General features: G+C 38.4%; 1 long non-coding RNA gene across 1 annotated transcript in view; it reads left to right on the forward strand.

The window, feature by feature from the left end:
- Positions 1-427: 427 nt before the first annotated feature.
- LOC145716074 (uncharacterized) overlaps positions 428-12,218 on the forward strand; it is a 15,369-nt gene continuing 3,578 nt past the window's right edge. The window contains exons 1-2 of the long non-coding RNA XR_014138403.1: positions 428-1,242; positions 11,810-11,973. This is a non-coding gene — a long non-coding RNA (uncharacterized LOC145716074). The remainder of the gene's footprint in view (positions 1,243-11,809; positions 11,974-12,218) is intronic.

Genomic DNA, 12,218 nt, shown 5'->3' on the forward strand with positions numbered 1-12,218 from the left:
ATAGTCATGGTAAGATGTTCAGTCGTTTTCTTATTTTTCCATGCATGGCTGAACATATTTATGCAATTTATAAATACTTGCATCTTAAAAAAAAAAGGAGGGGGGATCTTGCTACACATGCCATTCAGTTAAATCTGTTCGATTTAACAATGTATCAAAGACTATATCTTTCCCAAACAGAATATATAAATCTAGACCACTTTTTAACAGCTGCATAGTATTTCTTTGTATGAATGTATCATTATTTAATTGCATAATCAGATGGTTTTCAGTTTTTATTTAAAAAAAGCCAAACTAAACATATATGACATATACAAATATACATCATATATGGATATATATCAATATATATGAATATACATCATATATGAATATATACCAATATATATGAATATATATCTGTATATAAATATACACTGTACATTGTGAAAGTATTATTTTAGGATGAGTTCCTAAAATTTCTAATCCAAAACAGCATTGGGTCAAAGGTAAGGCACATTTTAAATTTCAATAGACACGGCCAAATCGTTCAATAAAAATGTTGCACTAATTTACAATGCATGTAAGAAAGTTAACTGTTACTGTATGACATTACTGTGTGAAACCTAACTGCCTTCCACTCATACCTGACCTGAGCATTTGTAAATCTTTTCAATTCTTGTTCATGCAACAAGATAAAAATCTGATATTTTAAAAAGTGAACTTGAGAATATTTCTAATAATATTTTTACTGGCTAATTGCTATTTTTCTTCTATAAATTGTATCTTCTGCCCATTCTCTTTTGGTTTACTTCTCTTTTCTTATTGATTTGAAGAAATTCCTTTGAATACTTTGCAAAGATTTTTCCCAGTTCATTTTCTACCTTTCAATTCTGTAATACAGAAATGTGAAATGCTTAAAATAGTCAAATTGGCCAATCTTTATCTTTATGGTTGATAGGTTTCATGCCATGCTTAGAAAAACTTTTTCAAACCTCCAGAAAATTAAAATATTCTGCTGTATTTCCTCTTAACATTTTTATGATTGTTTCCTTATTTTATTTAGCAGATTTTTTAAAAGATTGATTTATTTATTTTAGAGAGAGAGAGCACAAGCAGGAGGAGCAGAGGGAGAGGGAAAGAGAATCTCAAGCACACTCCATGCTGAATGTGGAGCCTGACGAGGGGCTCGATCCCACAACCATGAGATCATGACCTGAGCCAAAACCAAGAGTTGGATTCCCAGCCGACTGGGCCACAAAGGTACCCCTTATTTAGCAGATTTTTCCTGAGCAAGTAATATATGCCAGACCCTCTTTTAGAAGCCAGATATGTATACATAGTTCCTAAATTCATGGAATTATTTTCTAGAGAGGGAGATAGACAACAAACAAACAAAAGAATGAGTAAGCAATTACAAAATTCAAAGTACTATGACAAATTAATGGAGAATAACAGAGAAAATAATTATAGAAGGCAAAATTTAAATTAAGCTCTGAAAGATGATGGCCAGATATTGAGGTGAAGATCATTCCAGGCAGAAGGAACAGTATATGCAAAGGCCCTGAGGAGGAAAATAATTTGGAGTATATGAGGAACTTAAAGAAGATCAGTGTGACTTTAATACTGTGAGCAATGTAGTGAATCAGAAAATAAAGAGACAGTGAGCCTGGGTGGCTCAGTCAGTTAAGCGTCCGCCTTCGGCTCAGGTCATGATCCCAGGGTCCTGGTATCAAGCCCTGTGTCGGGCTCCCTGCTTAGTGGGGGGCCTGCTTCTCCTTCTTCCTCTGCCTGTTGCCCCCCCTTGCTTGTGCTGTCTCTCATGCTCTGTCTCTGTCAAATGAATAAATAAAATCTTTAGGAAAAAAAAAAGAAAATAAAGAGCCTTATAGACCAAGATGAGGAAGAAATTAATGGGAGACCCAGGTAAGGAATCAATTTTATTCTAAATGCAGTGGGATGCCACTGAATAGTGTAAGGGGGAAAAAAGTATCTGATTTATGTTTGGAGTTATCTAAAAGAAAGTTCTGCTTCCTGGAGAATGATGTAAAGAGGGTAAGAGATGAAGCAGGGATCCAGGAAGGATTGTGAGGGAAAAGGATGGTGGCTTGCTGGATAGTGATCAGGGTGGATAGGGAGATGGGAAGATTCAAGAACCATTTGAGAGGACATTGACATGACTTGCTGATGGAGCAGATGCAGGCGATGAGAGAGAAGCAGGAATTAGCATGACTTCTAGGTTCCAGTTTGAGTAATTGGGTGGAGGGTGGTACCATTTTTGAGAAGTGGAGATTGGAGACCGATGGAGGGAAGTCTAGGAATCATTTTCCACATGTTGAGTTTGAGATTATCATGAGATACTCAAGCGGATCTATCAAGTAGGTGGTCAGTGACACAAAACCGGAGTGGGAGAGAGGATTAGGTAAGAGGTCATAATTTGAACATTGCTGGCCATTATGCATTTCAGTCCAGGAAAAGAGTATACAGAGAGGAGCAGAGGTCCTGGCCACAAGCCCTGACGAACTTCCCTATCTGGCGTCGAACTGAGGAGAAACCAGCAATGTAGAGGGAAGAGTGGTCAAGGAGGTAAGGCAGAGACCCAGGAGAGGTTAGCTCTCAGAGAGGAAGAAAGGAGGAATAGTCAACACCATCAAATGTTGAGGAGAGGCACCATAATATATGAAGACCGAAAAGAATCCATTACAGTTGACAACAAAGAGCTTACTGATAATATCGGCAAGACCAGTGTGAGTAGAAGAAGGAGGTAGAAGTTGTAATTTGAGAACCACGGCAACCTCCCGGAGAGAAAACTTGGAATTTAATAGGAGACTTCTGTAGATATAATGCCTTCATCTGGTGTTTCTCAAACTCTGCTGGGCATTAGACTCCTCTAGTGAAACGTGCAGTTGCCTGAGCCCCAACCCCAGAATCTGACCCAGTGGTCCCAGGGTCAGTATTTTAAATAAGTTCTTCAGGCGATTCTGATAAATAGCAAAGTTTGAGAATCACTGCTTTGACCCAAGGATCAATTTCTCAGAATGGAATTTCAGATTCTATGTCTGTTGGAAAGAAGAAAGATTTAAGGACAGAAGGCCTTTCAGTATCTTTCAGATCATATCACATAAGCAGCTGCCTACTCTTTTATGAAAATAGTGACTGCACAGAAAAATACATCACTTGGCATTGTACTGAGGTGTTTTAACCTGAACATAAAGTGGACTCACTGAACACAAGTTGAACTCCCTACTTCCCCTGCCTGTTGGGATATAACTATGGGTTGACTCAAATAGCATTCACAGGTGAAATTCCTTTTTTTTTTCTTTTTTTAGTAAAGGCCTGCCCAGAATTCAGAAATGTTTCTTATTCCACTGTTCCTCTAACCGACTAGATGGTCTAAGACTGAGACCATCTCCTTAAAGGCAAAACAACTCCTGGTTTGGGAACTCAGTCAACTCCCTTTGATTTAGCAACTCGACTCCAGGCAGGCACTTTTATATACATTAATGAATCCTCAAATGAACCTTTTGAGGCAATTACTTTTATTTCTATTTTATGGATGAAAAGCTGTAACTAGAATAAATGGAACTGAAATCAGTTATTAAAGACGTCTCAAAAATAACATTCCTTGGCTATGAGTAGATTTGACTGTTATCCCAATTATGGAAGGCAAAATGGGTGGCTCCTTGCCCATGAGATTCTGGTATTTGCCTATCCTTACCCTCTTGGCTCTGCTGTGTAGATCAGATTGTTAACAGTCTAGACTCCATCATCAGCTGGATTTTTATTCTTTTCCAACTTGGACATGGAGCATGATATCATGGAATGCATAAGCATGAGCTCTAGGGGTCAAATTCAGGCTCTGCCCCTTAGTGATCCTGTTGCCTTGGACAAGTCTCTTAGCCTTTCTAGGCTTCATTTTCCTCATGTGTAAATCAAGGAGCTCTCAAAAAAAGAACCCCAGTTCTGCCCAAATGTCCCATAGGATGTATTCCTAAAATCCGTTTTGGGGGAGGTACTGCTGTCTCTTCTTCCTCTCTAACCCCTGATGGTGTTATTTCAACCATGTTCTGCCCCTCTCCTGAGTTTCTCATAGCCACCTCTCTTCATAAGATCTTAGTTTGGATCCTGAAAGAGAAGGTGTGTTCAACCCCATTTCTTTCTAAATCTGGCATTAATACAGACACAGTTACCCTGGAAAATTGAGGAAAGAGAAGGGCCTTGCCAAAATTAACCAACTTCATAATTAATTCATATTCAAGTCTCTAGGATCTAAAAATACAATATTTTTCACAACATCCCTATTACCTGGTCATGTAAATAATGGCTGGGTACTTCTAAAGTTGGAAAACTCCAGAACAGCCCAATCATTCCATAGCTCTACTAGAAACGTCTTCCTAATGTCCATTAAATTCTGTCTCCTACAGCTTTCACCCTACCCTTAAGGACTGTAAAGAACTTAGCCTAAGTTAACTTTAGCAAAAGCTGGCAGAGACTTCTTGAGTTTTCTCTCTCCCAGCTACATATCCTCAGATCCTTCAGTTAGTCCTTACATAATACAGTTTTTGGTTTCTTCGTCATCGTGTCTATCATTCCCAAATACATTATTTCTTTCCCTTTTAAAGTGGGCTACCCAAAATGAATGCGAAGGTGGGCTATCACCAGCACAGAGAGCAAACTTACCCCACCTCTGTTCTAAACACGGCTTCTTTTACCCAATTAACATGACATGCATTTAGATACACCCACAAGATTTGTAAGGTGGAAGGGAGGTGAAGTCCATTTCCCTCCATTCTGCTATTGCCAGTGGCAAGTACAGCTGTAGGGACTTTGGGATTTTTGTGCAGCAAAATGAAGTTTCCCAATCACCAGATTTATGAGTGATAAAGACAGTTGTGAAGACATCTGAAGCGGCTTCCTGATTCCAGCTTTAAAGTCAATAGCTCCAGTGGTAGCCTCCTGATTCTCTGATTATGGCAGAAGTAGAAGCTCCCCGGGCCAGCCAAATCCACAGTATTGTTCCTGGAGGCCCACCCTAGAGCTTGCTCCTCCAGCACCTCCAATAATTCCGGAGGTACCTAATTCCTTGTATGAAATCTCTTACTGCTTAAATGGATACAGTGCCTTCTGTTCCCTGCAACTGTATGCTACCAGTTTTGGCCAATGAGGAGGATTTCACAAGATGGAAAACATTATAGAAATTTAAAGTGTTGATTTGTATTCACATGTATGTGGTATCCTTGGGACTGGAACTGGATGGACAGATGATGGGACCCGTGGATGGATGGACTTAAGATACACTATCTATATGTTTATCCCATAAAGTCACAGGGTACCAACCCTGGCTGGCATCTATATTACTGATCAAGATATGTAGTTTGTCCACAATTCTAAATCCTACTGTTTTGATCAGGACTTATGATTACGAGGGACAGAAACACAACTCAAAACAATTTAAGCAATAGCTTAAGAGGTGGATTCATAATAATCCAACAGCAGAAGGGGTAAAAGTTGGACATGGCCTCAGGGACAACTAAGCCAAGGATCAAATGTTCTAAAAAGTCTGTCTCTTCATCTCTCATCTCTTTCTCTCCGAATACTAAATTTATTCTCTCAAAATATTTTACCTAACAGGGTAGGGTACCTGGCTGCCAGTTACTCTAAATCTGTATCCCAAATGCTCCAAAACCAGAGGTATAAATAAAGGCCCTCTTCTCCCCAGTGAAAGTGGAAAAATCCCCAGATAAAAGTTCTGAACATGGTTTGGATCCTCTGCCCATCCCAGGGACCAGTCACTGTGGTCTGGGAGTGAGGTACTAGGAAGAGCCCCACCTGGATCATGTGATCAACACAATCACCTCTGTGGCCAGGGGAGCGGAGTCTATTAGCAGGGGGAAAGAAAGAGAATAGACACTGAGCAGACAGCAATACTCACCCCCAGACCTGAAATGATCTGAATGATTCACCAACTGCAGCTGTTAGGCTTTCAGATGTTAACTCTTCTCAGAGGATTTAAAACCACCTACATGACCACTACATTGAGAAATCTGTCTCTGTGTTACTACTCTGATGAACATGTTTCTGAAAGATTTCATCCATGGAGGATTTTGAAAATAAGGCATTTATCTCTAGGTCAGTTACTTGGGCACATCAAACATTTAGAATCTAGAAATAAGGAAAAAAATCACCTTTGAATAGGTAGAAGAGGGAGTTTAAAAATCAGGGTGTAGGGATGATGAAAAAATTCTGGAAATAAGACACTGGTCACGGTTATACAACATTGTGAATGTATTTAATGCCACCAAATTATACACTTAAAAATGGCTAAAATGTTAAATCTTATGCATATTTCACCACAATAAAAAAATTAAGCTAGGTATCTAATTCATTTATCCATTCATGAACTCCCTTATTCACCATTTACTTTGGTCTCCAAGGAAAATCTAGAGTGTAGGGACATGCCTATGGAGTAATGGGGTCAAAAATGGTAGGGTTTTGAATGATCCTCAATGCACTCAGCTCTCCAAGAGGAAATCCTTAGAATGCCATAGCATTCTTGAGCTAAGAGTGTTAGTACAGATCATCTAGTTAATCCTCCTCTTGTCACTAAAGAGCATTTCACTCCATCCATCCAGGACACCTAATTCATCCCAGACACAGATGCTTCAACTGGTTTAGAAATGCCACTGACATTAATTGCCCTCCCTAGGCTTCATAAGCAAAACTTAGGTGTGGTCCAGACTGGGAAAAAAATGCTCATGTGAAGGATGTTAGTACAATGCCCCCACCCCCTGCCACATCATCATGAGCCAATAGGCGTTTTCTTCCCAACTCATAAAAACTCATTTAGAACAAAAATGAAGGCCTTCCATACTCTTAACCTTAAGAACCTGAGACTATTCTGTAAGAAGAAAAATAAGGCATAATGTTTTTTTCTTCCCTAAATAACAGGGAATGATGAGCTCAGAGGAGGCTAAGATGAACCAGTGGAAGTTGTCTGTAATCATTTGAAATTTTAGAAACAGAGATTAGAAATCTAGTACTGTGCATCTATTTCCCTCTGTCCTGGCATTAGGCTTTCAGATAACTATTCATTGCTCTGTGAGACAGAGGCTGTCATGGAGAAGCCACTCTGCCAGAAAGAATTTAGGACATTTCTACAGAATTGGGTCAAATCAGAGATAGTCTCTGGTCAGCTGGCCATAATCTACCATTTTCAGATCTCCTGGAACTTTTTTTATTTAAAAAAAAAGATTTTGTTGTTTATTATTTATACACATTACAAAGAAATCAGAAAGTGGAGTAAAAAAGAAAGTAAAAAAACTCCCACTATGCATTCCTTTAATAGATAGGTATTAAAGACTCAATACATGCCAGGCTGATGTTACAGTTATCTATTACTATGTAACAAGCTATCTAAAAACTTAGTTGCTTAAACAACCATTTAATTTTGCTCATGATTTTTGTGGGTCAAGAATTTGGGAATGGTTCAGCTGGATGCACTTGGCATATGCTGGGCTGATGAGCTGAAGGGTTTACTTCCAAGATGGCATCTTCACTCACATGTCTAGAAGCCCCTTGGCCATTCTCTGTTTCTCTGTCTCTCTGTCTCTCTATGTCTGTTTCTTTGTCTTGCTCTCTCCCTCCCCCTCCCACCTTTCCCCCCACAGAATGTCTTTCTCTGGGTCTTCTCCACTTTCCTTGGATTTCTCACAGCATGGCTGTCTCACAGTACTCAGATCCCTTATGGGATGACTAACTTCACCATGGCAAGTATTCCAAGAAACCCAAGTGGAAGCTTTAGAAGTCTCTGAACATCATTTCCACATTTTCTTAACCAAAGTGAGTCATGAAAGCCCACCCAGATTCAAAGTGAGGGAAAAGATAGACTTCACTTTTCCATGGGGGTGTGGCAATGCAGATACAGGGAGGGAAGGACTTGATGGTGCCATCTTGAAGAGAAGCTACCACACACAGATAAGAATCTAGATACACTTTCTGTTCTCACAGAAAGAAGGGATGATACAAACAAATAAACAGGTCATCACAATGATATAAAAGGTATACTATGGAACAGGAGCACATTGAAGAAAAACCCAACTCAGACTTGAGAGGTCAAGAAAGAGTGGAAAATATTTAACATGAGACCTGAGCCGAGCTTGAGGTGGTTGTGGGAAAGGGAGGACAGAAGAGATGTGTTCTAAAAGTTGAGAACAATATTCTAGAAGTCCCAGGAGAAAAAGAGAGAAAGAACATTTACACCAAAAAAAGAAAAAAAAAAAAAAAACCAACCCTGAGATAACCCCAATATATCAGAACAGCAGGGTGAAAAGATATGAATGTTAAAAGATGAAATTGAAGAGAAAAGAAAAACCCAGAACATAAATCCCCACTCTTTTCTATGTAAAGGTAGATAGGCATTAAAAATATGCTTTTACAAAAATGGGTCCATGCTGTTCATAAGGTTTTGTGGTACATATTTCATCACTTTATGTTGTGAATATCTTTTCCTTCCCAATAAATAGATTTCTAAAACACTGCTTTAAATAAGTACATAGTATTTTTTTATTATCCCTATGTTACTTTATTTAGCCAATCTCTTAGTGCAGGATATTTAGGGTACTTCCAATTTCTTTGTACATTTCTCCTTATAGCTAAATCTTAATCGTTTTTAATAATAATTTTCTAGATACGGAAATTCTGGCTCAAAATATATGAATAATTTTTTAAGGCTTTTGATACATAGTACCAAATCATTTTCCAGAAATTTTTATTAAGGTTTAACATCCCACAGCAATGTACGAGAGTGCCTATTTCCCTACATACTTTCCAACAATAGGAAAAATCATTCATTTCTAGTTTTTATCAATCTGATGTTTCATTTACATTTCTGTCATTCCTGGGGAGATGGAACTTTTTCACACTGGTACTTTTCTTATGTAGACTTCTGAAGATGATAAACTTACCAAAAATAGATGTGAATAGACTTCAAATTTTAAAATGCTATAAGATGTAATAGACAAAATGTAATCCACTGGTAAATTTAAATGTAGTTTGACGATACCTCTGTCTGTCTGTCTTTCCTCTTAAATGCTTCTGAGTTCGAGCTGCTCTGAAATAGTCATGGTGAAGGAAGTCAAGGGTTGTGCCATATCAGAGTCCCTGACTAAGTTCAATGCCAGTTATATAGGTGAAGTGGGTTGAGTGGGGGCCTTATTTCATTCATGATAGCTCACTGCCCCCCTCTTTTAATGCATTTAATGATCCTGTGAACTTAATGACTGTTGCAATTAAAGTCGCCCTGCTTAAGCACTGTGAATTACATTATGCTTGTTAGTGGCTGCCTTTGATAAAACATAATAGCAAGTCATCTCTTTTACATCATAACTCATTTTAAATATTGCTTTTCTGTATCTGTCCTTGCCCCACTGATTTATTACCTGGTACTCCTAAGAAGTGTAATAAAAAGAAAGTTAGGTCTTGAGTAATTCTTCCAGTGTCTGGATAAAGAGGCAACCAAGGGGGACATGGCCTTCTGAGTGGTTAGCCAAAATATGAAGATGGACGTGAGGGTGGCACTCAGGAATTAAATTAGACAAGTTATACAAAAGGAAAATATTAGTTTTTTGTGGCCTGTTTGCTCTTCCCTTTGGACGGAAAATCAACAAAGATAAGGTCTCCACCAGGAACACTTGAGATATATACTTATCCAGATAAACCAGGGGAGTGAATCAGAGAGCCAGGAATGGGGACAGGGGACAGAAATGGGCTAGAAATATGGCATGTCTGCTTTTGTCTACTTAACTTTACCAAGGAACATTTTGACATAGATGTGTTACCAAAACTGACAAGAATTGGTTGAAATTGATCAATGTTGATTATTGAGGCCCAAACAAAAAACAAACAAACAAAAACTACCTCAAAAAGCCCTCATGCTGATTTTTTGTTAAGTACCCTCCACCCTCAACCCTAAATCATAAGAACTGTTGTTTTCATTGTCTTCTTCATTTCGCTCCAGGAAACCAAGTCTCAGGCTTTTGGCCATTCAGTCAAGATACTTTCCTGGAGACAAGCCCACAAATGCCTAATGTTCATGTGAATCCATAACCCTTTTATCCAAAATCATAACATTCACACTGTATGCAGTTAAAGTCAGTAAGGTATTAGTTGTATTACATATAACAAAGCTCAATGATTCAGAGTGATTTCACTCTGATTAGCCTCCAATGACGACACAGAATTATAGGTGACTAAATGTCTCTTGGGGTACACCTTCAGGATCATGGGGACCCGTGGAGGATTCTCACCCTGTATATTGTTCTGGTGCTTCCTCAATCAATTGCAAATGGGTCCTCTGTGACATCTCCACACATAATAGAATAAAGGGCGCTCCATTTCACACACCCAGCAAAAGTTCTTGAATTAACAAATATAAAGAGGAGCTCTGTGCAATACCCTCTGCTAACAAAATTACTTGCTGAGAGACAAAGAGGTTTAGTAGAAAATGTACGACCCATGATACAAGGAGACTGGGGTTTGAGACCCATTTCTGGCACCACCCTGTTATCTCTCTTTAGATGAATTATTTTAACTTCAACAGACCTCAGTTTCTCATCTAGAAAAAGAAGGGTTAGACTATACTATCTCTAATCCCTTTGAGCTCTTACCGTGATTCTACTTGGCTGTTCTGATCACTTCCAATGGGTTTTATGATATAAATTCAGTAATTTTTTTTTCCTTTCAAGATATTTTTTTTTTTCCATGAAGACGTCCATGTTCATTCTGAAGGCATTTCCCCCCTTATGACCTGGAGAAAAGATGACAATAATGACACAAAAGCTTTAGAAGAAATTCAAGTAAAAATAATCATAATCATAAATGGATACAGACACACATAATAGTATATATGTATACACACACACACATACCTTCAGTTGTGAGTCTCTAATTCACTTCAGGCAAAAACATTACTAATATAGTTACACAATGGGCTTAAATCTCCTCTTTCATTTTTAATAAGTGCTTGATTTATTCTTCAATTTTAATATACTTCCTTACATTACTGTGTCTACTAAAGACTGTTTCCTTATAAATTGCTGTAGTAGATATCTTAGATGTGTCAGTTGCCTGAATTCTATTGTTTCTTGGGAAATTCTACTAATAACCACCACAACAATAACTCATACATACTTGCATACCACTTTATGGTTCGTATTATTTAGAGTTAATGTCATATTCATCAGGATTATATTAGTGGCACTAGATCATCAATTCAGAAGATGACATCTATAATTTCACCAAAACAACCTTCTAGAGACAAATGATTAACATTAAATAAGTATCATGTGTTTAAAGCAAGGTTGATCCAAAACACCCTTGAAAAACAAAGCCAGTCAAACAGTTGAAGTAATAAAATATGAACACAGTGAAATGGACACTCTAATACCCATTAATGAAAATATATATAATTGTTTCAGTCTTTCTCGAAATAAATTTGGGAAAATGTACCCAGAGGCTTAAAAAGAGTTTGTGCCTTAAATGATTTTTCTTCTATTAGTATAACCTAAGGAAAAATGTGAAGCACAAAGATTTTTTAAATAGAGAGATTCATGTACGAATCATTTATAATAAATGAAAATTGTATCTAATCTAAATGAGCAATACAAGGTAATGGTTTACTAAATTATGGTCTCTCTATATGATGGAACATTATGTAGTCACTAAAAATAGATTTAGAATTTTTAATGGCACAGAAAATGCCTCTGATGTTCTATTAAGTGAAAAATGTCATAAAATTATATATTAAAATTTAATCTCAAAAATTTCATATCAGGGCGGAGCAAGATGGTGGAGGAGTAGGAGACCTGGATTTCGTCAGGTCTCAGGAATTCAGCTGGATAGGGATCAAACCATTCTGAACACCTACAAACTCAACAGGAGATCGAAGAAAAGAAGAGCAACAACTCTCTCATCAGAAAAGCGACCACTTTCTGGAAGGTAGGACGCGCGGAGAAGTGAATCCGAGGCGATATTCGGGAGGATAGACGGCGGGGGAGGGGCCTCCGTCGGCCGCTTCTGGCAAGTGATAGAGCCGCGGAGCACAAAATCGGAACTTTTAGAAGTCGGCTCCGCTGAGGGACGTCGCTCTGGTGGCTAAGCGGGGGGTGGAACCCTCCGGGACAGTGTGGTCTCAGGACCCTCGGGGTCACAGAAAGACCCGGGGTGCCTGAGTGCGGCAGAGC

Source organism: Leptonychotes weddellii, chromosome 11, assembly GCF_054177405.1.
Source record: "Leptonychotes weddellii isolate Sample4059 chromosome 11, ASM5417740v2, whole genome shotgun sequence".
Classification (NCBI taxonomy): domain Eukaryota; kingdom Metazoa; phylum Chordata; class Mammalia; order Carnivora; family Phocidae; genus Leptonychotes; species Leptonychotes weddellii.